This window comes from Triticum urartu, chromosome 5 (assembly GCF_003073215.2).
Source record: "Triticum urartu cultivar G1812 chromosome 5, Tu2.1, whole genome shotgun sequence".
Taxonomy (NCBI): Eukaryota; Viridiplantae; Streptophyta; class Magnoliopsida; order Poales; family Poaceae; genus Triticum; species Triticum urartu.
In genome coordinates this window covers 313,519,755-313,545,683 of record NC_053026.1, presented here as the reverse complement: position 1 = coordinate 313,545,683, position 25,929 = coordinate 313,519,755, and the positions used below count along the sequence as shown (strand labels likewise).

Here is a 25,929-nt window from a genome sequence, read left to right as displayed (position 1 = left end):
TTGCAGCTGAAATTTGAATTTCCTCCAAAATGGCTCATCGAAATGAGCTCAAATTTTACCAGAATGGTCACACATATATGGTTCTTTATATGGATTTTTTTCCAATTTTTTCTGGGTTGTTCGAAAAAAATTCCAAAAGTTGGGCAGCATTTTGGCTCAATTTGGACAGCATTTCCACTGTTTATGCACATATCATCCAAATCCTAACATATATTTCCAGAAAGACATTCATATCCATATCACACTTGAACTCAGTATAGAAAAATAAAGCATTTCACATGTCCATACATCATCCATTTTCATACATCATCTAACATAAGGTGTCAAGTCTGGCATATTACAACCAAAAACATAAGGAAACATTTGATGCATTGTTCCACACAAAGTAGGATGGCAAGTCTGGCAAACTATAACTAAAAGCATAGAGAACATAGAAGATCAATCACAACACTAGCTCTTCCTTCTCTTCGGGGTCAACTTTCTAGCCCTTGAGCTCGAGGACATGTCATATGCAATCATGGTGTTCCCAACGGTTGTGGTAGGTTGCTGGGACGCCTCATCAGCCAACGCCATAGTCAACATCCTTCTTGTCACAGGATTGGGACTGCCTTGAAGACTATGTGGCATAGTGATCATGTGCCTACTGGGAGTGGCAACAACTTCAAGTTGTGGTGCTGCATGTGTTTCCTCATCAGCCAACGCCGCAGCCAACATCCTGCATGTATTGAGAAATGTAAGAATTGCAAGGAAAATTATATATTTCTATAGTGTGTGGATGTGTTACCTTCTTGTCACTGGATTGGGACTGCCTTGAAGACGGGTTGCTCGCTTCCATCATCAAGCTTGGCGACATAAGAAGCAAGTCTAACAGTTATTGTGAAAACATTGGGTGGTGGAGGCATCCTACTCGACAATAAGCAACTACAGAGTTAGCGTGTTAAATAATGAGCAACAAATAGAAGCAGTAGATACTTTGCTTTCTCACCTCGGCTTGGTTGAGAACAAAGTCTCGGGTAAGCCGTCACCCGTCTCCGGTTCGGCCATCATCAACACTTAGCTCATCTCAAATTTATGGTCTGCATCAACAATAAATCAACCAACCATCAAATCTCTAGTGACAAGCAATAATCAAATAGGAATAGCACTGCAGCCTACGGGCATGAGCAGCAGCAAATTATTTTCATTTCAATTATCATGCAATACATTTTGATATCTATATTTAGTGTTGTCGATATTTGCATATTCTTCTATAAACTTGGTCTAGCTTAGGACAAACACATAACTTGAAACAATTTGGAATGAAACATCAAAAAGGATATATGCATATGTAGGTTCTTCTTTTCCTACTATATTAAGAATATAGTAATATAGCAGTGTATATCAGATTACTCCAAAAGTTAGCCGTGTAATCACAAGTTATATTCCAACGAAACTGAAAGCACATGAATAAATAATCAGTACACCATTTATTTTCTTGGAGCAACACTTCCCTAAGATCTCAAATCCAAATTTTATCAATCTTCTCACCTTGACATATTCGCAAGTACAAAAGGGAGCAACAAATAGGAATAGTTATATTGTGAAAACACATGGGGTGAGAAGCAACAGCACTGGCCACACACGGCCACCAGAAGCTGCAGCTGCGGACAACACGGGCGACGAGCAGCAGTAGAGGCCATGAGCCGCTACTTCTGCCCTGCTGCTCCCCGGATGCCCGCCTGCCACGCACGGCAACGAGCAGCAGCAGTGGTGGCGCGCACATGCACGCAGGCGGCGGGGACGCATGGCCAGGAGCAGCAGATGCGGTGGCGGCGGCGCACGGGCAGGAAAGGGGCGGCAGCGGCGCAAAACGTGTGTGGAGGTGGTGGCCGGCGACGGGCGGCGGGCGGACAGGCGGTGGCCGGCAGCGGAGCAAAACGCGAGGGGCGATGGCGGCGACAAGTAACCCTAACCCTAGGTGGCAAAGGCCGGGGCGGGAAAGAAGACTCGCCTTCGCCGTCGCGGACCACCGGGGCCGTCGCCGTTGCCGTCGTTGACCACGTGCATCTCCTGGAGCTGGCCGCCGCCGTCTCCTACAGACGAGGAGGGGATGAGTTGCGAAAGAACGAGTTCCTCGTCCTCTCGTTTCTGGTCAATCTGTTCGGGAGGGGCAAGTTTGTCATTATACGTGGGACCCATCTGACAGAGGGCAAAAGATTAAAGTGCAAAGTAAAAGATGGCAAAAGATCAAATACAAAATAAAGAGTGGCAAATAATCAAAGTCCAAAGTAAGGGGGGGAACCAAATTCCCCCCTTTTCTTAACCCTAGCATTGTGTGTGCGTGTGTGTTCTGTGTGTGGTGGCCGACCGGCTCTCCGTTAGCTAACTTGTACTCCTACTAGTTAGTCTAATCAGTGGTTAGGTATAGTACAAATGACAGGTGGACCCCCCTCTAAATATCCACTTAAAAAGAAAATGCAAGATATGTGTGAATGACACCTAGGCCCCATCTACAGTTTTGACCAGTCAACAGTTGACTATTGACTGCACCGTTGACTGAGTCAACAGGGACCCCTGGACCCACTATCAGCCTCCGGTGGCCCTGCTGTGTGCACTCAGCTGGGTGCACATAGCAGTTTCCCCTTTTATTTCGAATTAATAATAATTTCGGAATATTGTTAAAACTTTGAAAAATCATAGAAAATAATCCGTAACTCCGATGAAAAAGTTTTATACATGAAAGTTGCTCAGAACGACGAGACGAATCCGAACACGTGGTTTGTTTACCTGTCGGATGCCTCTAACTATCTGAACATGGAGCTTTCCCCCTCCGGTCATCTGTCTGACACAGGTCTGAAACCGGGAAAATATTCTCGGTTAAATTCCTCCTTCACCTATATCGTATAGCCATACATTAGGTCACCCCTAGCACAACGTTTGCCGTTTCTTGCTTTGTGTTACATTTGATTGCTCTATTATTTATTGTGTTCCCTCTCCATTACTTATTTCTGGTAGACTCCGAGACCGTTGCCGATGCTCGTGTGTTCGACTACGTTGTTGATGACCCCTCTTTCTTGCCAGAGAAACCAGGCAGCCCCCCCCCCTTGATCACCAGATATCACCTACTCTCCTCTATACTGCTTGCATTAGAGTAGTGTAGCATGTTACTGCTTTCCTTTAATCCTATTCTGATGCATAGCTTGACATTGTTGCTACAACTGTTGATACCTTACCTGCAACCTAAATGCTTAGTATAGGATTCTAGATTATCATCAGTGGCCCTACATTCTTGTCAGTCTGCCATTCTATACTATCGGGCCATGATCACGTCGGTGTTGATCATGGGTTTATACTATACATACATACTATACATGTTGTGACTAAAGTCGGGTCGGGTCGTAGAGTACCCGCAAGTGATTCCGATGTGGGGGCTGAAGGGGCAGGTGGTTCCATCCAGGTAGTGGTGGGCCTGGGTTCCCGACGGCCCCTGACTGTTACTTTGTGGCAGAGCGACATGGCAGGTTGAGACCACCTAGGAGAGAGGTGGGCCTGGCCCTGGTCGGCGTCCGTGGTTACTTCAAAATAACACGCTTAATGAGATCTTGGTATTTGATCTGAGTCTGGCCACTGGCCTATACGCACTAACCAACTACGCGGGAACAGTTATGGGCACTCGACGTCGTGGTATCAGCCGAAGCCTTCTTGACGTCAGCGACTGAGCGGCGCGCGCCGGGTTGGACTGGAACGCCTGCTCTTGTATTAGGGAGGCCAGGTCTGCTTACCGGCCGCGTTCGCAACATGCAGGTGTGAAATGGGCGATGGGCCCAGACCCCTATGCCATAGGATTTAGACCGGTGTGCTGACCTCTTTGTTGTGCCTAGGTAGGGCTGCAACGTGTTGATATTCCAAGGCCGGGCATGACCCAGGAAAGTGTGTCCGGACAAAGAGGATCGAGCGTGTTGGGAAATGTGGTGCACCCCTGCAGGGAAGTTTATCTATTCGAATAGCCATGTCCCTCGGTAAAAGGACGACCCAGAGTTGTACCTTGACCTTATGACAACTAGAACCGGATACTTAATAAAACACACCCTTCCAAGTGCCAGATACAACCGGTGATCGCTCTCTCATAGGGCGACGAGGGGAGGATCATCGGGTAGGGTTATGCTATGCGATGTTACTTGGTGAACTTACCATCTACTCTCTTCTTCTGCTGCGAGATGGAGGTTAGCAGAAGCGTAGTCTTCGATAGGACTAGCTATCCCCCTCTTATTCCGGCATTCTGCAGTTCAGTCCACATATACTACCCCTTTCATTGATACCAATGCATATGTAGTGTAGCTCCTTGCTTGCGAGTACTTTGGATGAGTACTCATGGTTGCTTTGCTCCCCCCTTTCCCCTTTCTATATCCGATTGTTGCGACCAGACATTGGAGTCCAGGAGCCAGACGCCACTGTCGATGACGACTGCTTCTACTCGGGAGGTGCATACTACTACGTGCAGGCCACTGACGACGACCAGGAGTAGTTTAGGAGGATCCCAGACAGGAAGCCTGCGCCTCTTTCGATCTCTATCCCAGTTTTTGCTAGCCTTCTTAAGGCAAACTTGTTTAACTTATGTCTGTACTCAGATATTGTTGCTTCCGCTGACTCGTCTATGATCGAGCTCTTGCATTCGAGTCCTCGAGGCCCTGGCTTGTAATATGATGCTTGTATGACTTATTTTATTTGTAGAGTTGTGTTGTGATATCTCCTCGTGAGTCCCTGATCTTGATCGTACATGTTTGCGTGTATGATTAGTGTACGGCCAAACCGGGGGCGTTACACATGATCGAGACTCATCTCCGATCAATAACCAATAGCGGAACCTGGATGCTCATATTGGTTCCTACATATTCTACGAAGATCTTTATCGGTCAAACCGCATAACAACATATGTTGTTCCCTTTGTCATTGGTATGTTACTTGCCCGAGATTCGATTAACGGTATCATCATAGCTAGTTCAATCTCGTTATCGGCAAGTCTCTTTACTCGTTCCATAATGCAACATCTTGCAACTAACTCATTAGTCACATTGCTTGCAAGGCTTATAGTGATGTACATTACCCAGAGGGCCCAAAGATACCTCTCTGACAATCAGAATGACAAACCCTAATCTTGATCTATGCCAACTCGACAAACACCATCGGAGACACCTGTAGAGCATCTTTATAATCACCCGGTTAGGTTGTGACGTTTGATAGCACACTAAGTGTTCCACCGGTATTCGGGAGTTGCATAATCTCATAGTCATAGGAACATGTATAAGTTATGAAGAAAGCAATAGCAATAAACTAAATGATCATTATGCTATGCTAACGGATGAGTCTTGTCCATCACATCATTATCTAATGATGTGATCCCGTTCATCAAATGACAACACATGTCTATGGTTAGGAAACTTAACCATCTTTGATTAACGAGCTAGTCAAGTAGAGGCATACTAGGGACACTCTGTTTTGTCTATGTATTCACACATGTACTAAGTTTCCGGTTAATACAATTCTAGCATGAATAATAAACATTTATCATGATATAAGGAAATATAAATAACAACTTTATTATTGCCTCTAGGGCATATTTCGTTCATATATGTAGGAATATTGGGGATGTCTAAAACTTTAAATACACAATGCATAACTTTGGTGGCACCTGTCTCGCAAACCCGAAATCACCCTTGGATATGTATATATATATATAATGACATAATGTTGTACCTAGCTAGGATGCTTGCCCCACCACCTCCCACTTCGTGTCAGCGGGGCGGATGCACGTAATGATCGATACTTTGGTCATACATGCATGTCGCCATGACCTACCATAAGATGGACCAATGAATCTATCGTTTGGTCAAACGACAGTTGTTGTTGTTGATAAACCGCTTAGGCCAATAGATTGAACCATCATAAAAATCGCACGAGAGGGACCACAAAACTAGCACCTCTTGCATGCGACCCAAAATGATGTACGTTGGGAAGGGGTGATGTGTGTTTTCAATATGGAATAATGTACAATTTAGATGTGGTGCCTATCTCTCGATACAGACAACAACCATGAAGGCGAGGTAGTTAAGGACGAGATACACATGGTTTGATGTAGGTCAAACCCAGCAATCTGAGCATGTGCGAGGGAATCCTGACAACGCATGAGCTCAAGCTTTGGTTGAGCGACATGTGATGGTGATCGGCCCTAACACGAACTAGGAGGAATCCATTCATGGACAACACATACCCCTCATTATCGGTTAAAGGGATGATATATATATATACACACTCGGGGAGCCCACAGATATGTGTGTCGTCACAAAAAACCACACAAGGGAGACATGGTCGATGAGAAGACCCCGTATACACTTCATGCAGCCCGAAAATATGTATGGGTATGGTGGTGTGTGATGTGTTTAAATCCCAAATACACAACTTCGATGGGCCACCAATTAGATTACAAACCAAGCACCGTACCCGACTCTAAGCCTGGTTCAATACGTATGGTGTCAGTTTCCCAACTTCGAGACGGCAGGGGGGGGGGGGGGGGGGTCGTCCCACGCATGCGCTCAAACTTTATTTGGTCTAGCATGGGACACACACACACATACACACACACACACATCTGTACACCTATATAGTGTGCGAATAACTTTGAAAGTTGGTCGTTGGATGAAGCCAATCCGACGGTACAGAGATGGCAAATCCGAGCACTACTGGCCGTTGGATATCATCTACATTCCACCAGATTCTGCCACATGTACAATCTAGAAGACTCCATGGTTGAACTTAAGCATAATGCACAAACCTCAAAACACAAGCACTTCTCCTTTGTTCTCTAGAATCTTCCATATCTTAATTGCCTAAACTTTTTTTCTAAATGAATTGGCACTTTTTGTTTTTACCTTTATAATGCACAATTCCATGAATCTTAAAATATTTTTTTATAAAACTAATTGATTTTGGATGAGATAAACTATAAGAATTAAACGAACATCTACATCATGCATATATAACTCAAAGCTTACATGCTATAGTGTGGTATTTATTCATAATTTGTTTACCAAATCTCATGCGTGCAATGCATGTGTACCTTACTAGTATCAATAGGAAACCATCATGGTCAAACCCTTCTCGTTGTTGGGTCAAAGGGATAGATTGTGTGGGCCCCCCTAATTGTCGGTAAAGGATAGTATATATACCTCGGGGAGCGCACAGATATGTGCCGCGTCTATAAGACGCACAAGGGAGACATGCTCGAGAAGAACACCCTGCCCCCTATACCCTGCATGTAACCTAAAAAAGGTTTATATAATCGCCATGATAGGTCAAGTCAATCATTCTTTAATTTTTTAGAGGAAAAAGTAACCAATAAAAACATAGTAGGTTTATATAATCATCATGACAAGTCTAGTCAATCATTCTTTAATTTTTTTAGAGCAAAAAATAACCCATAAAAACATAGTCTACAAATTAGCAAAACAAGGATCCCAAGGTTTATATAATTGCCATGATAGGTCACTATAGAGATATATTTATGATAGGTCAAGTCAATCATTCTTTAATTTTTAGAGGAAAAAGTAACCCATAAAAACATAGTAGGTTTATATAATCACCATGACAATTCTAGTCAATCATTCTTTAATTTTTTAGAGCAAAAAATAACCCATAAAAACATAGTCTACAAATTAGCAAAACAACGATCCCAAGGTTTATATAATTGCCATGATAGGTCACTATAGAGATATAATATATCTAATAATGACCGTGTCATGGCATTTAAATGAAGCTTGAGATATGCAACTTCCCACCGGGTCACCCATCCTTGGACTACTCCAGCCCAAGCACGCTTAACTCGTGCATTCTATTCGACTAGGCTAGCGGATGGGAAGCCAGCCCTTGCTGATAAGAATTGCCTCCTTGCCATTAAGGCGTTTCACGCTGGTCACCCTATGGGACCTACTCCCTCCTATCACACACATTGTGCTTTTAGAAACTGTATGGGATATTTTACATCGCCAGTGTGTCGCCGCTAGCCTTCAATCAGCACTAACATTGGTAGAGGGAAAACGATGGGAGAAGAGGCGGGAAACCGATGAGAGGAGCGGCGAGAAATGGTAGCCTGTTTTGAAAACCTAGTAGAGAAAGAAGCGTGAGCTAGCACGACGCATGCGCATAGTGCTTACCCATGTACTACATGTGCCGTCGAAAGGGCTCAGGATTGCCGTTCGACCTGGGAGCATCCAACGGTGCACACGTACGATCCGTGGGGTTTGGGTTATGGCCATTCAAAACGCATGACTCAGATCGTGCGCGCAGCAGGGGGAAGAATATCGTACGTAAACCAACATTCGGTGGAAACCGGTGAAAACCACGAGAAAAAGATGTTTTGAAGTTCCAATTTTTTTTGGAAAAATGCGGGATGTTAAGAGGATGATGTTTTATTACCACACAAAATTTCAAGTTGAAACACATTACGAGATGTGAGTTATGAAAAAGACAAAATCATCATCGAATAGTGCCGAATAGTAATGTCACTATTCCGGGCTGAATTTGTCTTTTTCATAGCTCACATCTCATAATGTTTCTCAACTTGAAATTTTGTGTCGCAATAAAACATCACCTTCTTAACATCCCACATTTTTTCAGATTTTTATGAAACTTTAAAATATGGTTTCCATGAAGTTTTCATTGAATATCGGCTTTCGTGAGTGAACCAGGTGCTATTTGAAAACATTTCGTCAGAAGAATCTCGGTTTTTAAATCCCCCTAAATCCAAAACTAAGCCGAAAATTGTGAAACCTGGCATGGTGTCATGACATGGCACTTATTCGCGGAGGAATTTTTTCGTCCATTGTGGCGCAAGTTTTATTACAAGCCTCTTACAAACCGGAGCTTCTCTCAAAGAAGCCTCGTGGTTCCGATAGGGAAACATGTCCCCTTTGTGGGCGAAATGTAATTATTGCCTCTTTGCCTTGTATTTTCTTCTATGGGCAACATGGAATGACATGATATCAGTGCTGAAATTTAAACATATTCACGGTTCGTTTGGCCTTTTTATACACTAGTCGAGTTTCCTAGGCATTTATGTCCATAATTCAAATCTGAACTTCAAATACATCTCCAGTTCACCAAAATGGCTAGAAAATTTATACATGTGTCCTTGGGTGCATGTTTGGGTCCCATGCCAGGAATGGGAACAAATTACAACCATACCCGCGTCCTGGCTCGTCCTCAAACATTTGGAATCTCGGTTTTTAAATCCCCATAAATCCTAAACTCACCAGAAAGTCATGAAAGGTGGCATGGTGTCACGTCATGGCACATATATGTCGTGGTAAAAACATTGTCCAATTTGGGCCAAGCTTTATTACAAACCTCTTACAAAAACCGGAGCTTCTCTCAAAGAAGTCTCGTGCTCCCGATAGGGAAACGTGTTCCCCTTGTGGGCGAAACATAATCACTACTTCTTTTCGCCTTGTATTTTTTACACGGGCAACATGGAAACACATGGTATCTGTGCTAAAATTTAAACTTATTCAGGGTTCGCTTGGACTTTTTATACCGTAATTGAGTTTCCTAGGCATTTAATGTCCACAATTCTAATCTAAACTACAAATACATGCTCCAGTTCACCAAAATGGCTAGAAAAATTATACATGTGTCCTTGGGTGCATGTTTAGGTCCCATGTCAGGAATGGGAACGAATTACAACCGTACCGGTGTCCTGGCTCGTCCTCAAACATTTTGAATCTTGGTTTTTAAGTCCCCATAAATCTAAAACTCACTAGAAAGTCATGAAAGGTGGCATGGTGTCACATCATGGCACATATATGTCATGGTAAAAACATTGCCAATTTGGGCCAAGCTTTATTACAAACCTCTTACAAACCGGAGCCTGTCGCAAGAACCCTCGTGGTTTTGATAGGGAAACATGTCCCCTTGTGGGCCAAACGATAATCACTCCCTCTTCTAGCCTTGTATTTTCTTCTACACACGACAAGGAACAACGGGAGATCCGCGCTGAACTTTGAAATTATTCAGGGTTCATTTGATCTTTTTTATTCATTAATTGAGTTTTCTAGGCATTTAAATGTCCATAATTCAAATCCGAACTACAAATACAAGCTCTAGTGCACCAAAATGGCTACAAAAAACTTACATGTTTCCTTGGGGTGCATTTTTAGGTCCCATGGAACAAATAGGAATGAATTCAACCGTCTCGCCATCCTGGCTTGGCCACAAACATTGCAAATCTCGGTTTTGAAATCTCTGTAAATCCAAAACTCACCAGGAAATCATGAAACTTGGCATGGTGTCACTACATGGTACATATAATTGTCCAATTTGGGCGAAGCTATATTACAAGCCTCTTACAAACCAGAGCCTGTCGCAACCCTCGTGGTTCCGATAGGGGAACATGCCCCTCTTGTGGGTGAAACGGTAATCGCTGCCTCTTCTCGTCTTGAACTTTGTTTTCTACAGGAAACATAGAATAATAGGAGTGTCAGGCTGAAATTTGAAACTGTTCAGGGTTCGTTTGGCCATTGTATATATTACTAATTACTAGGTTTTCTACGCATTTAATGTAGTCCATATTTCAAATTTGAACTACAAGCACATGCTCCAGTGAAGCAAAATGGGTGGGAAATCATACATGTGTCATTGGGTGCATGTTTAGGTCTCATTTAAGGAATGGGAATGAATTACAAACTTGTCGTCGTCCTGAAACATTGAGAATCTCAGTTTTTAAATCCCAGTAAATCAAAAACTCACCCAAAAAACATGAAACTAGGCATGTTTTCATGACATGGCACATATATGTCATGGTAAAAAAATCGTCTAGTTTGAGAAGAGGCGCACACATTAGTAGCCAACGAAGTCCTTTTTGAAACAAAAAGCTGACACATTAATATCGCAAATGGTTGTCTTTTATTAACCGTGTCGAAATTTAACCATACTCGATGGCGTGCATGCAGCTGTTTGATTAGATGGGACGAGTGCGAGAAGTCCGCCGTGCAGGCTCGACGAGACGCGTGCGAGCAGTCCGCCGCGCAGGCTCGACGGGACGCGTGCATCCTATCCACCTCGCAGGCTCGACGGGACACGTGTGAGCAGCAAGGCCACCCATGCTCACCGGGAAGCGAGCTCTTTGACCTCCATGCACCAGCCGCCGCCTGCCTCGCTCACAACTTCTCCATTAATGGGTTAATTAAAGCACCTGGACGGAGGGTGTTTGCTTGTGATCCCATGGCAGCATTTGCTTTGTTTGTGTTTTCAACTCGTATTCCGCCCTAATTTAAATTGCCACATAAGGCAACGGATAATATGACCACAAATAAAATGGAAACGGATAATATGACGACAACTTTACAATGGCGCAGATGATAATTTTCTTACATATTCTGGATAATTTAAAATGCCACATGCGGAAAAGCGCGGAAGACACGGGGGCAAGAGAAGAAGGAAATTGCAGACAGTGACCTGGGTCGCTACTGTCTCTACTCGTCGACGGATCACCGGGCGACGAAATCCTTCAGCTCCTTCTTTAATTCCTCACGACTTTGCTTGAAAGCAGCCACGGATTCCTCCAGCTCTTGCTCGCACTCGATCCAGAGATTCCTCAAGCCACCCATCAGTTCCTCGACGACCGCTTTCAGTGTCATCTTCGAGGCACTGCTTTGCTCATGCAGCATCTTCTAGCCAGCGGCCTCCTCCTTCTCCTTCTCCACGACCAACTTGAGGAGCTTCGCATTGTCACTCATGAGTTGCTCGACGAGGCCGGTCGCCTTGTCAACCGAGGCATTGCTGATCTTGAGCAGCTTCATCAAGCCGTCGACCAGCTCCTACTACATAGTGACGCCAGCGAGAATGTCATCGTCGCTGGCGAAGGACTTCAGGAACGTCGGCGCATTACGATGGCCGACGCCGCGAATGCGCTTGTGAAAGCCCTCGTGTGCCCGTGAGAGCTCGTTCGAGGGCTCCGCAGCGCGCCGGGACATCTCTGCTGCGGCTTCACGGTGGGAGCTCTCTAGTGCTTCCGCGGCCTTGATCTTTGATGCCTAGTTATATTTCCACCCTAAACTCCTCCTACCGGTCATGGCGGAATGACTTGACAGGAAAGACCAGTTTTGTGGGTGATGAGGAGAGGAACTGTGAAGTAATTTTCGAGTGGGTAGTTTTTATAGCCCGGTGCTAAGTGTGAACACATATTAGTTTGATAGGTGTGAACAGATTTGCAATTACTTATTGCATTGTAATCTGCAATGTGACGAGAAATAAGGTCAAAATTTATTGATGGTAGAAGGTTGACCACGTGGTTGCTCGCCGTTGAGGCGGCCGCGACGCGCTCTGCTCACGTCTGTCCGCGCGTTTTGCTCGCCATTGAGGCGGCCGCGGCGCGCTCTGCTCTGGCATCCCTACGCGTGCCCTGCTCGCCGTTGAGGCTAATATACAATGGCAATGGTTAATAATTCTTAATAATTGTCTTGCTGCTACCTCTTGAGCACTGCGTTGGTTTTCCCTTAAAGAGGAAAGGGTGATGCAGCAAAGTAGTGTAAATTTCCCTCAGTTTTTGAGAACCAAGGTATCATTCCAGTAGGAGATCACGCTCGAGTCCCACGCACCTACACAAACAAATAAGAACCTCACAACCAACGTGGTAAAGGGGTTGTCAATCCCTTCACGGTCACTTACGAGAGTGAGATCTGATAGATATGATAAGATAATATTTTTTGTATATTTATGATAAAGAGAGATAAAGATGCAAAGTAAAATAAACTGCAAAAGAAATAACTAAGTGTTGGAAGATTAATATGATGGAAGATAGACCCCGGGGCCATAGGTTTCACTAGTGGCTTCTCTCAAGAGCATAAGTATTACGGTGGGTAAACGAATTACTGTCGAGCAATTGATAGAATTGAGCATAGTTATGAGAATATCTAGGTATGATCATGTATATAGGCATCACTTCCGCGACAAGTAGACCGAAACGATTCTGCATCTACTACTATTACTCCACACATCGACCGCTATCCAGCATGCATCTAGAGTATTAAGTTCATAAGAACAGAGTAATGCTTTAAGTAAGATGACATGATGTAGAGGGATAAACTCATGCAATATGATATAAACCCCATCTTTTATCCTCGATGGCAACAATACAATACATGTCGTTTCCCTTTTTGTCACTGGGATCGAGCACTCCAAGATTGAACCCAAAGCTAAGCACTTCTCCCATTGCAAGAAAGATCAATCTAGTAAGCCAAACCAAACTGATAATTCGAAGAGACTTGCAAAGATAAACCAATCATACATAAAAGAATTAAGAGGAGATTCAAATATTGTTCATAGATAAACTTGATCATAAACCCATAATTCATCGGATCTCGACAGACACACCGCAAAAGAAGATTACATCGAATAGATCTCCAAGAGAATCCAGGAGAACTTTGTATTGAGATCCAAAGAGAGAGAAGAAGCCATCTAGCTAATAACTATGGACCTGAAGGTCTGAAGTAAACTACTCACACATCACCGGAGAGGCCATGGAGTTGATGTAGAGGCACTCCGTGATCAATGCCCCCTCCGGCGGAGCTCCGGAAAAGGCCCCGAGATGGGATCTCTCGGGTACAGAAGGTTGCGGCGGTGGAATTAGGTTTTCATGGTGCTCCTGGATGTTTGGGGGATACATGGATATATATAGGAGGAAGAAGTACGTCGATGGAGCAACGAGGGGCCCACGAGGGTGGAGGGCACGCCCAGGGGGTAGGCGCGCCCCCCTGCCTTGTGCCCTCCTCGATCGTTTCTTGACGCCCACTCCAAGTCTCCTGGATCACGTTTGTTGAGAAAATCACGTTCCCGAAGGTTTCATTCCGTTTGGACTCCGTTTGATATTACTTTTCTTCGAAACCCTAAAATAGGCAAAAAAATAGCAATTTGGGATGGGCCTCCGGTTAGTAGGTTAGTCCCAAAAATGGTATAAAAGTGTAAAATAAAGCCCATTAACATCCAAAATAGATAATATAATAGCACGGAGCAATCAAAAATTATAGATACGTTGGATACGTAGCAAGCATCCCCAAGCTTAATTCCTGCTCATCCTCGAGCAGGTAAATAATAAAAGAAGAATTTTTTATGTGGAATGCTTTCTAACATATTTCTCAATGTAATTTTTCTTTATTGTGGCATGAATGTTCAGATCCAAAAGATTCAAGATAAAAAGTTTAATATTGACATAGATATAATACTTCAAGCATACTAACTGAGCAATCATGTCTTCTCAAAATAACATGGTCAAAGAAAGTTATCCCTACAAAATCATATAATCTAGATATGCTCTATCGTCACCACAAAAAATATTTAAATCATGCACAACCCCGATGACAAGCCAAGCAATTGTTTCATACTTTTGATGTTCTCAAACTTTTTCAATCTTCACGCAATATATGAGCGTGAGCCATGGATATAGCACTATATGTGGAATAGAATGGTGGTTGTGGACAAGACAAAAAAGGAGAAGATAGTCTCACATCAACTAGGCATATCAACAGGCTATGGAGATGCCCATCAATAGATCTCAATGTGAGTGAGTAGGGATTGCCATGCAACGGATGCACTAGAGCTATAAGTATATGAAAGCTCAACAACAGAAACTAAGTGGGTGTGCATACAACTCGCTTGCTCATGAAGACCTAGGGCATTTTGAGGAAGCCCATCATTGGAATATACAGGCCAATTTCTATAATCAAAAATTCCCACTAGTATATGAAAGTGATATCATAGGAGACTCTCTATCATGAAGATCATGGTGCTACTTTGAAGCACAAGTGTGGAAAAAAGGATAGTAGCATTGTCCCTTCTCTCTTTTTCTCTCATTTTTTATTTGGGCCTTCTTTTTTTTGGCCTCTTTTCTCTTTTTTTTTATTTTTCGTCCGGAGTCTCATCTCGACTTGTGGGGGAATCATAGTCTCCATCATCCTTTCCCCACTTGGGACAATGCTCTAATAATGATGATCATCACACTTTATTTACTTACAACTCAAGAATTACAACTCAATACTCAGAACAAAATATGACTCTATGTGAATGCCTCCGACGGTGTAGTGATATATGCAATGATGCATGAGTGACATGTATGAAGAATTATGAACGGTGGCTTTGCCACAAATACGATATCAACTACATGATCATGCAAGCAATATGACAATGATGAAGCGTGTCATAATAACGGAACGGTGGAAAGTTGCATGGCAATATATCTCGGAATGGCTATGGAAATGCCATAATAGGTAGGTATGGTGGCTGTTTTGAGGAAGGTATATGGTGGGTTTAAGTACTAGCGAAAGTTGCGTGATACTAGAGAGGCTAGCAATGGAGGAAGGGTGAGAGTGCGTATAATCCATGGACTCAACATTAGTCTTAAAGAACTCACATACTTATTGCAAAAATCTATTAGTTATCTAAACAAAGTATTACGCACATGCTCCTAGGGAGATAGATTGGTAGGAAAAGACCATCGCTCGTCCCCGACCGCCACTCATAAGGAAGACAATCAATAAATAAATAATGCTCCGACTTCATCACATAACGGTTCACCATACGTGCATGCTACGGGAATCACAAACTTCAACACAAGTATTTCTCAAATTCACAACTACTCAACTAGCATGACTCTAATATCACCATCTCCATATCTCAAAACAATTATCAAGTATCAAACTTCTCATAGTATTCAATGCACTTCTATGAAAGTTTTTATATTAAAGCAAATTTCCATGTTGTTTGAAAGGACTCTCAAAATAATATAAGTGAAGCATGAGAGAACCATAGTTTCTATAAAACAAATCCACCACCGTGCTCTAAAAGATATAAGTGAAGCACTTAGAGTATTCTAATAAATTTCAAATCATGTGAGTCTCTCTCAAAAGGTGTGTACAGCAAGGATGATTGTGGTAAACTAAAAATCAAAGACTCAAATCATACAAGACGCTCCAAGCAAAACACATATCATGTGGTGAATAAAAATATAGCTCCAAGTAAAGTTACCGATAGACGAAGACGAAAGAGGGGATGCCTTCCGGAGCATCCCCAAGCTTAGGCTTTTTGGTGTCCTTGAATTTTACCTTGGGGTGCCATGGGCATCCCAAATCTTAGGCTCTTGCCACTCTTTGTTCCATAATCCATCAAATCTTTACCCAAAACTTGAAAACTTCACAACACAAAACTCAAAATAGAAAATCTCGTGAGCTCCGTTAGCGAAAGAAAACAAAACTTCAAGGTACTGTAATGAACTCATTCTTTATTTATATTTGTGTTAAACCTACTGTATTCCAACTTCTCTATGGTTTATAAACTCTTTTACTAGCCATAGATTCATCAAAATAAGCAAACAATACACGTAAAACAGAATCTGTCAAAAACAGAACAGTCTGCAGTAATCTGTAGCTAACGCAAACTCTGGAGCCCCAAAAATTCTAAAATAAATTGTTGGACGTGAGGAATTTATCTATTAATCATATTCAAAAATAATTAACTAAATAGCACTCTCCAAATAAAAATGACAGAAATTCTCGTGAGCGCTAAAGTTTCTGTTTTTTACAGCAAGATCAAAAAGACTTTCCCCAAGTCTTCCCAACGGTTCTACTTGGCACAAACACTAATTAAACACAAAAAACACAACCAAAACAGAGGCTAGATAAATTATTTATTACTAAACAGGAGCAAAAAGCAAGGAATAAAAATAAAATTGGGTTGCCTCCCAACAAGCGCTATCATTTAACGCCCCTAGCTAGGCATGAGAGCGAAGATAGATCTAGGTACCATAATAATAGGATAGATCACGAAAACTCATTTCATATTCTCTACGTTCAGCTGAAAGTTTTCTTTGAGGCAAGAAAAAGTAATCAAAAGGGCTAAATTTAATGGGATAGAAGTCCCCAAGATCAATTATGGGAGGTATAGGTTCCTCCTTTGGCCCTTCATATTGCACGACCAATTCATCATTATAAGCATTCTTTTGACAGAACTTCGTGAGCCTATACTCGAGAGAATATCCTAGCTCATTATTTCGAATAGCAAAATCATTATTAAGTTCGGAAATTCTATCAACTAGAACATTGGTAGGAACCTTTTTTCTAAGGTTCTCATTAAAAGCAACATAGTCTAAAGATTGAAAACGCATAATTTCTTCTTGATCAAAGAGGATTGCCTCTATGGGAGGACGACCAGCGTCCACCCTATAGTGCGCAAAGATCTCTTTGGCCTCTTTTATTATAAATCTGAACTCATGAGCCAAAAAGATAGTAGCGGCACGCTTAATAGAAGAATGCTCAATATTAGAAAATTCTAGGAAAATCCTTTGTATGCAAGGATGCATGTGCATAAATTGCCTTTCAAGTTCAACTACAAGCATGGCGATAGCGTCCGCAAGACTACTAGTTCTATGAAGAATAGAACTACCCATAGAAGGCAAAGCACCGGCACAAGTAAAGAAATCTTGGATAACTCCTTTTCCAATAATATTACCACTACCGATTCGGAATTTTTTTGTATGTAAGAAAGGGGGTTCTTCAGCAGGAGCATCATAATTTTCCATGTTATTATTATTGTCCACATCGACAATAATTTTCCCATTTTAGAAATAACGGCAGAAAGAGCGAGGAGCAAAAGAAAAAGGGAGGCGAACAGACAAGAGAGGGCGTGAGGAAAAGAGGGCGAATAAAACGGCAAGGGGGAGAGGAAAACGAGAGGTAAATGGAAAATAATGTAATGCGAGGGATAAGAGTTTGTGATGGGTACTTGGTATGTCTTGACTTGTGCGTAGACTCCAGCAACCGTGCCAAAATGGCTCATTATTAGGAGTCAAATCTTGACTTGACTTGGTGCGAATCTCCTCGACAACGGCGCCAGAAATCCTTCTTGCTACCTCTTGAGCACTGCATTGGTTTTCCCTTGAAGAGGAAAGGGTGATGTAGCAAAGTAGCGTAAGTATTTCCCTCAGTTTTTGAGAACCAAGGTATCAATCCAGTAGGAGATCACGCTCGAGTCCCACGCACCTACACAAACAAATAAGAACCTGGCAACCAACACGATAAAGGGGTTGTCAATCCCTTCACGGTCACTTACGAGAGTGAGATCTGATAGATATGATAAGATAATATTTTTTGGTATTTTTATGATAAAGAGAGATAAAGATGCAAAGTAAAATAAACGGAAAAAGAAATAACTAAGTGTTGGAAGATTAATATCATGGAAGATAGACCTGGGGGCCATAGGTTTCACTAGTGGCTTCTCTCAAGGGCATAAGTATTACGGTGGGTAAACGAATTACTGTAGAGCAATTGATAGAATTGGGCATATTTATGAAAATATCTAGGTATGATCATGTATATAGGCATCACGTCCACGACAAGTAGACCGAAACGATTCTGCATCTACTACTATTACTCCACACATCGACCGCTATCCAGCATGCATCTAGAGTATTAAGTTCCTAAGAACAGAGTAATGCTTTAAGTAAGATGACATGATGTAGAGGGATAAACTCATGCAATGTGATATAAACCCCATCTTTTTATCCTCGACGGCAACAATACAATACGTGTGATACATCTCCGTCGTATCTATAATTTTTGATTATTCCATGCCAATATTATACAACTTTCATATACTTTTGGCAACTTTTTTGGGACTAACATATTGATCCAGTGCCCAGTGCCAGTTCCTGTTTGTTGCATGTTTTATGTTTCGAAGAATATCCATATCAAACGGAATCCAAACGGGATAAAAACGGACGGAGCCTATTTTGGAATATTTGGAAAATTCCGGAAGAAAAATCCACGCGAGACGGTGCCCGAGGTGGCCACGAGGAAGGGGGGCGCGCCCCTGACCCTCATGGGCCACCCGTAAGGCGGTTGATGCCCTTCTTCGGCCGCAAGAAAGCTATTTTTTCATAAAAAATCACGGCGAAGGTTTCAGGTCAATCGGAGTTACGGATCTCCATGTATATACGAAACGGTGAAAGGGCAGCAGAACAGAACGCAGGAACAGAGAGAGACAGAGAGACAGATCCAATCTCGGAGGGGCTGTCGCCCCTCCCACGCCATGGAGGCCAAGGACCAGAGGGGAAACCCTTCTCCCATCTAGGGAGGAGGTCAAGGAAGAAGAAGACGAAGGGGCCCCCTCTCCCATTCTCTTCCAGTGGTGCCGGAACGCTGCCGTGGCCATCATCATACACACCGCGATCTACTCCAACACCTCTGCCATCTTCACCAACATCTCCATCACCTTCCCCCCTCTATCTACAGTGGTCCACTCTCCCACAACCCGCTGTACCCTCTACTTGAACATGGTGCTTTATGCTTCATATTACTATCCAATGATGTGTTGCCATCCTATGATGTCTGAGTAGATTTTCGTTGTCCTAGCGGTGGTTGATGAATTGCTATGATTGATTTAATTTGATTGTGGTTATGTTGCTGTCCTTTGGTGCCCATCATATGAGCGCGCGCGTGGATCACACCATAGGGTTAGTTGTATGTTGATAGGACTATGTATTGGAGGGCAAGGGTAGTGACAGAAGCTTCAACCTAGCATAGAAATTGATGCATACGGGATTGAAGGGGGACCAATATATCTTAATGCTATGGTTGGGTTTACCTTAATGAACGTTAGTAGTTGCAGACGCTTGCTAATAGTTCCAATCGTAAGTGCATAGAATTCCAAGTCAGGGATGACATGCTAGCAGTGGCCTCTCCCACATAATACTTGCTATCGGTCTAGTAAAGTAGTCAATTGCTTAGGGGCAATTTCACAACTCCTACCACCACTTTTCCACACTCGCTATATTTACTTTATTGTTTTTATCTAAACAGCCCCTACTTCTTTTTATTTACGTAATCTTTATTATCTTGCAAACCTATCCAACAACACCTACAAAGTACTTGTAGTTTCATACTTGTTCTAGGTAAAGCGAACGTCAAGCGTACGTAGAGTTGTATCGGTGGTCGATAGAACTTGAGGGAATATTTGTTCTTCCTTTAGCTCCTCATTGGGTTCGACACTCTTACTTATCGAAAACTGTTGCGATCCCCTATACTTGTGGGTTATCAAGACCTTTTTCTGGCGCCGTTGCCGAGGAGCAATAGCGTGGGGTGAATATTCTTGTGTGTGCTTGTTTGCTTTATCACTAAGTAATTTTTATTTGCTGTTCTTAGTTGTTCTTTATCTTTAGTTATGGATATGGAACATGAAATACCAAAAAAAATTAGGTGTACTTTCTGCTCATGGAGATGTGGAACCTCCTAAAACCCTCGATGCTGGTTATGTGAAAGATATTATGTACTACTTTAATAATCCTGAGAAAACCCCATTCAATTATGTAATGGGAGTAACGTTAGATCAACGTGAATACTTTAGGTATTACCACTTGACACAAAAGGGAGACTATTATGGGATCAAATTCATATATTGAAGTGGTATGCTAGGCAACTATGCTTGAGATATGATTATACTTGTTGCTCTAGGTTGAAGGCTCCACACCTTCCCTTTTCATGCGAATTTAATGATAATAAAACCTTAGTTTCTTATGCTAATGGTATATATGATTACTATGATGTGGAACAAATAGAAGAATTTGTTGCTTTTATGGGTGCTTATGAAATTGAATCTATGTTTAAAGAGGTTGAAGACTTTGATGATTCGGTTTATAGACCTGAAAATTTAGCTATCCTTAAATATTGTTATGAGAATTATGAATACAATTATGATATTAATGCACTTATTGAGAAAATCTCCACTGTCCAAGAAGAGATTAATATTTTGCAGAAGTCTATGGAAGAAGAAATTGATGAAACTGTGAGCTCATTGGATGAAAAAGATGAGGAGGAGAGCGAAGAACAAAAAGAGGAAGAGCGGATTGATCATCCGTGCCCACCTTCTAATGAGAGTAACTCTTAAACTCATACATTGTTTAATTCCCCTTCATGCTTACCGAAGGATGAATGCTATGACAATTGCTATGATCCCGTTGATTGTTTTGAATTATCCCTTTTTGATGATGCTTGCTTTGCTTGTGGCCAAGATGCCAATATGAATTATGCTTATGGAGATGAACTTGCTATAGTTCCTTATGTTAAACATGAAATTGTTGCTATTGCACCCACGCATGATAGTCCTATTATCTTTTTAAATTCTCCCGACTACACTATATTGGAGAAGTTTGCCCTTATTAAGGATTACATTGATGGGTTGCGTCTTAGTGCTACACATGATGATTTTGATAGATATAATATGCATGTGCTTGCTGCTCCTACTTGCAATTATTCTGAGAGAGGAACTACATCTCCGCCTCTTTATGTTTCCAATACAACAAAATTGCAAGAAACTGTTTATACTATGCATTGGCCTTTACTTTGTGTACATGAATTGTTCTTTTATGATACAATGCATAGGAAGAGAGTTAGACTTCGTTGTTGCATGATATATGTTACTTTGTGCTCACTACTAAATTACAAATCATTGTTAATTAAAATTGGTTTTGATATACCTTGGGATCCGGGTGGATTCATTACTTGAGCACTATATGCCTAGCTTAATGGCTTTAAAGAAAGTGCTGCCAGGGAGACAACCCAGAAGTTTTAGAGAGTCATTTATTTCTGTTGAGTTCTTTTATATAGTTTAAAAACAACAAAAATAAAGAGGGGAACCCAATTTTTTTTAAAAAGGAAAGTGAAAGTGAGAAAGACATGCATTGTTGAAGTGGGAGAGCTCCTTGAACTTTGTTCATGCTCACTGAAACTTTGTGAATCTTGATTACAGAAACTTTTCAACAAAAATAATTACCCCCTTGTACAATTCCATTGTATTATAAAAATAATGTGCCAAGGTTTGCCTTTAGGATGTTTACATTTGCTTGATGGTTTGTACGGTGCATGACAGAAACTTTGGCTGTAGTGCGCGATTTTACATTTTTAGCTGGAACATCAAATGGTTCTGATTCTTTTTGAACTGTCTTTCTATACAAATTTTTTATTTTTCCTAATTTTTGTAGAATTGTTCAAGTATCATAAGTATGGTGAATGTTCAGATTATTACAGACTGTTCTGTTTTACACAGATTTTGTTTTTGATGCATAGTTTGCTCGTTTTGATGAAACTATCGAATTATATCAGTGGATTAAGCCATGAAAAAGTTATATTACAGTAGACACAATGCAAAAACAAAATATGAATTGGTTTGCAATAGTACTTAGAGTAGTGATTTGCTTTATTATACTAATGGATCTTACCGAGTTTTCTGTTGAAGTTTTGTGTGGATGAAGTGTTCGATGATTGAGAAGGTCTCATGTGAGAAGAAGGAAGAGAGGCAAGAGCTCAAGCTTGGGGATGCCCGAGGCACCCCAAGTAAATATTCAAGGAGACTCAAGCGTCTAAGTTTGGGGATGCCCCGGAAGGCATCCCCTCTTTCTTCAACAAGTATCGGTATGTTTTCGGATTCGTTTCGTTCATGCGATATGTGCAATCTTGGAGCGTCTTTTGCATTTAGTTTTAATTTTTCCTTTATGCACCATGCTGGTATGAGGTAGTACTTGGTTTATTTATAGAATCCTCTATGCACTTCACTTATATCTTTTGAGTATGGCTTTATAGAATGCTTCATGTGCTTCACTTATATCATTTGAAGTTTGGATTGCCTGTTTCCCTTTACATAGAAAACCGCCATTTGTAGAATGCTCTTTTGCTTCACCTATATTTGTTAGAGCATGGGCATATCTTTTGTAGAAAGAATTAAACTCTCTTTCTTCACTTATATCTATTTAGAGAGATGACAGGAATTGGTCATTCACATGGTTAGTCATAAAATCCTACATAAAAGTTGTAGATCACTGAATATGATATGTTTAATTCCTTGCAATAGTTTTGCGATATAAAGATGGTGATATTAGAGTCATGCTAGTGGGTAGTTGTGGATTGTAGAAATACTTGTGTTGAGGTTTGTGATTCCCATAGCATGCATGTATGGTGAACCGTTATGTAACGAAGTTGGAGCATGAGGTATTTATTGATTGTCTTCCTTATGAGTGGCGGTCGAGGACGAGCGATGATCTTTTCCTACCAATCTATCCCCCTAGGAGCATGCGCGTAGTACTTTGTTTCGATGACTAATATATTTTTGCAATAAGTATGTGAGTTCTTTATGACTAATGTTGAGTCCATGGACTATGCGCACTCTTACCCTTCCATCATTGCTAGCCTCTTCGGTACCGTGCATTGCCCTTTCTCTCCTCGAGAGTTGGTGCAAACTTCGCCGGTGCATCCAAACCCCGTGATATGATATGCTCTGTCACACATAAACCTCATTATATCCTCCTCAAAACAGCCACCATACCTACCTATCATGGCATTTCCATAGCCATTCCGAGATATATTGCCATGCAACTTCCATCATCATCATATACATGACTTGAGAATCATTGTCATATTGCTTTGCATGATCGTAATATAGCTAGCATGATGTTTTCATGGCTTGTCTGTTTTTTGATGTCATTGCTACGCTAGATCGTTGCACATCCCGGTACACTGCCGAAGGCATTCATATAGAGTCATATCTTTGTTCTAGATATTGAGTTGTAATATTGAGTTGTAAGTAAATAGAAGTGTTATGATCATCATTATTAGAGCATTGCCCCAGTGAGGAAAGGATGATGGAGACTATGATTCCCCCACAAGTCGAGATGAGACTCCGGACAAAAAAAATAATAATAAAAAAATAAAAATAAAAAGAGAAAGGCCAAAAAAAGAGAAGGCCCAAAAAAAAGAAAAAAAGAGAAAAAAATGAGAGAAAAAGAGAGAAGGGGCAATGTTACTATCCTTTTACCACACTTGTGCTTCAGAGTAGCCCCATGTTCTTCATATAGAGAGTCTCTTGAGTTATCACTTTCATATACTAGTGGGAATTTTCATTATAGAACTTGGTTTGTATATTCCAACGATGGGCTTCCTCAAATGCCCTAGGTCTTCATGAGCAAGCAAGTTTGATGCACACCCACTTAGTTTCAGTTTGACCTTTCATATACTTATAGCTCTAGTGCATCTATTGGATGGCAATCCCTACTCCTCACATTGACATCAATTGATGGGCATCTCCATAGCCTGTTGATTAGCCGCGTCGATGTGAGACTTTCTCCTTTTTTTATCTTCTTCTACACAACCTCCACCATCATATTCTATTCCACCTATAGTGCTATGTCCATGGCTCACGCTCGTGTATTGAGTGAAAGTTGAAAAGGTTTGAGAACGTCAAAAGTATGAAACAATTGCTTGGCTTGTCATCGGGGTTGTGCATGATGTGAATATTTTGTGTGAAGAAGATGGAGCATAGCCAGACTATATGATTTTGTAGGGATAACTTTCTTTGGCCATGTTATTTTGAAAAGACATGATTGCTTTATTAGTAGGCTTGAAGTATTATTGTTTTATGTCAAATGATAGACTATTGCTTTGAATAACTCGTATCTTAATATTCATGCCATGATTAGATATGTGATCAAGATTATGCTAGGTAGCATTGCACATCAAAAATTATCTTTTTATCATTTACCTACTCGAGGACGAGAAGGAATTAAGCTTGGGGATGCTGATACATCTCTGTCGTATCTATAATTTTTGATTGTTCCATGCCAATATTATACAACTTTCATTTACTTTTGGCAACTTTTTATACTATTTTTGGGACTAACATATTGATCTTGTGCCTAGTGCCAGTTCTTGTTTGTTGCATGTTTTATGTTTCGCAGAATATCCATATCAAATGGAATCCAAACGGGATAAAAATGGACGGAGCTTATTTTTGGAATATTTGGAAAATTCTGGAAGAAAAATCCACGCGAGACGATGCCCGAGGTGGCCACGAGGCTGGGGGGCACGCCCCTGACCCTCGTGGGCCACCCGTAAGGCGGTTGATGCCCTTCTTCGGCCGCAAGAAATCTATTTTTTGGTAAAAAATCATGGCGAAGATTTCGGGCCAATCGGAGTTACGAATCTCCATATATATACAAAACAGTGAAAGGGCAGCAGAAGAAAACACAGAAACAGAGAGAGACAGAGAGACAGATCCAATCTCAGAGGGGCTCTCGCCCCTCCCACGCCATGGATGCCAAGGACCAGAGGGGAAACCCTTCTCCCATCTAGGGAGGTGGTCAAGGAAGAAGAAGACGAAGGGGCCCCCTCTCCCCTTCTCTTCCGGTGGCGCCGGAACGCTGCCGTGGCCATCATCATCATCACCGTGATCTACTCCAACACCTCCGCCATCTTCACCAACACATCCATCACCTTCCCCCCTCTATCTGCAGCGGTACACTCTCCCGCAATCCGTTGTACCCTCTACTTGAACATGGTGCTTTGTGCTTCATATTATTATCCAATGATGTGTTGCCATCCTATGATGGCCAAGTAGATTTTCGTTGTCCTAGCGGTGGTTGATGAATTGCTATGATTGATTTAATTTGCTTGTGGTTATGTTGCTGTCCTTTGGTGCCCACCATATGAGCGCGCGCGTGGATCACACCATAGGGTTAGTTGTATGTTGATAGGACTATGTATTGGAGGGCAAGGGTGACAGAAGCTTCAGCCTAGCATAGAAATTGATGCATACGGGATTGAAGGGGGACCAATATATCTTAATGCTATGGTTGGGGTTTACCTTAATGAACATTAGTAGTTGCGGATGCTTGATAATAGTTCCAATCATAAGTGCATAGAATTCCAAGTCAGGGATGACATGCTAGCAGTGGCCTCTCCCACATAATACTTGCTATCGGTCTAGTAAAGTAGTCAATTGCTTAGGGGCAATTTCACAACTCCTACCTCCACTTTTCCACACTCGCTATATTTACTTTATTGTTTCTTTATCTAAACATCCCCTACTTTT

General features: G+C 41.8%; 1 long non-coding RNA gene across 1 annotated transcript; it reads right to left on the bottom strand.

Annotated features, from left to right (window-relative positions):
• Positions 1-257: 257 nt before the first annotated feature.
• Positions 258-1,082, bottom strand: LOC125508763. The gene is made up of 3 exons (XR_007283760.1): positions 986-1,082; positions 785-903; positions 258-715 (listed from the first exon to the last, which is right to left on the bottom strand). It is a non-coding gene; the product is annotated as an uncharacterized LOC125508763 (long non-coding RNA).
• Positions 1,083-25,929: the final 24,847 nt, after the last annotated feature.